Raw genomic sequence first — 1,790 nt, 5'->3', positions numbered from 1 at the left:
AAAACCTAAAAACTGATTAATCCAGAGAGTGTACTTGACAATCAAATAAATAAACACACAAGTTTTTCTGTTCAGTTATTAAGTGGAAAGAGGATAACTCTGACTCTCTAGGGAGAAAAAGAGAGTGTTGCAGCCCCAGAGAAGAGCCATAGTATGAAATGTACACAAAAGAAGTTCTATGAGAGGAAATTCTGTACTTCAACAGAAGTCACTAGATGTTTTATTTAGTTTTACTGAATTGGAAATATATGTATATCATTAAAAATTTAAAGGTACAAAATATGTATAGTGAAAGGAAAAGTCTCCCTTCTCCCCACAATACACAGTTCCCCTTCTTGGTGGCTACCACTACTGATCTCTTATACATCCTTCAGAAAACAAATCTATACATTTACAAGCATATAACTGAGCAAATATGTTGAGTTTTCCCCCCACAGAAACAGCAGTGTGGTAAATACGTTGTTCTCACTTTGCTTCTTTTTTTTTAATTATTTTGATAATTGACATACTGGTTTCAGGTGTATGACTTAAGGATTTGATTTTGTATATATCACAAGTGATCACCAAAATAAGTCCAGTTAACATACACCACCACACACAGTTACAGGTTTTCTTTCCTATGATGAGAACTGTCAAGATCCAGTCTCCTATCTATTTTCAAATATACAAGACAGTATCATTAACTACAGTCACCATGCTGTTCATTACATCATGACTTTGCTTCTTTTTATTTATTTTTTTAACTTAACAGTATATCTTGGGGATCCTTCTCTGTACATATAGATCTGCCTTATTTCTGCCTTATTATTTTTAGTGGCTGCCTGCACTTGAAATTACATTATTTTATAATTCTGTTTAAAAATATACCCTTCTTTTAATCACCCTATTAGTGGACATTTAAGTTATTTCCTGTCTGGTTTTGTTTTGGGCTTTTTTTTTAAGTAGGCTCCATGCCCAGCGTGAAGCCCAACACAGGGCTTGAAATCACGACACTGAGATCAAGACCCTAAGATCAAGACCTGAGCTGAGATCGAGTCGGAAATTTAACTGACTGAGCCACCCAGGCACCCCCTTTCCAATCTTTTTTTAAAATTAACACTATTGCAATGAAACTCCTTTTACATATGCCATTTCGGACTGTGTATAAAAAGAAGTAGAACGTTGAGGTATTAACAGCCAAGTTAAGACCAAAGCAGTGTACATTTAATTGGGAAAAGAGAATATGGAAAAGTCCTGAACTGGCCCTATAAAGAAGGCCTCGACCTCACCCCTCAACCCCTCTACTCAGGCCTATACTATGCAGGGACCCCATCCCCTCCACAGATCTCACAGGATCCCTCCCCATCAAACCAAGATCAGATCAGATACCACTTGGGACCAAAATGTACCCAAAGTCTCTTGTCCTCATAATCCTCAGCCCTGCTCTGACCTGATCCCCTGCTCAACCTCTCCCCCTGCACTTTTTAAATCAACTCTGTCCAATAGAAATATAATTCAAGCTACATATGTAACTTAAAATTTTCTAGGAGCTACATTAAAAAAATATGGAAACAGTTGTAATTGTTTGAAATAATATTTTTATTTAACATATTATATCCCAGGGCCCCTGAGTGGTTCAGTTGGTTAAGCATCTGCCTTCGGCTCAGGTCATGATCCCAGAGTCCTGGGATCCAGCCCCGCATCAGGCTGCTCGGCAACGGGGTTCTACTTGTTCCTCTGTCCCTTCCACTGCTAGCGCTCTCTCTCTCTCTCAATCTCTCTCTCAAATAAATTAAAAAAAAAAAAAATAA

Source organism: Leptonychotes weddellii, chromosome 1, assembly GCF_054177405.1.
Source record: "Leptonychotes weddellii isolate Sample4059 chromosome 1, ASM5417740v2, whole genome shotgun sequence".
Classification (NCBI taxonomy): Eukaryota; Metazoa; Chordata; class Mammalia; order Carnivora; family Phocidae; genus Leptonychotes; species Leptonychotes weddellii.
The sequence above is the reverse complement of the archived record's forward strand: the minus strand, read 5'-3'. Positions refer to the sequence as shown.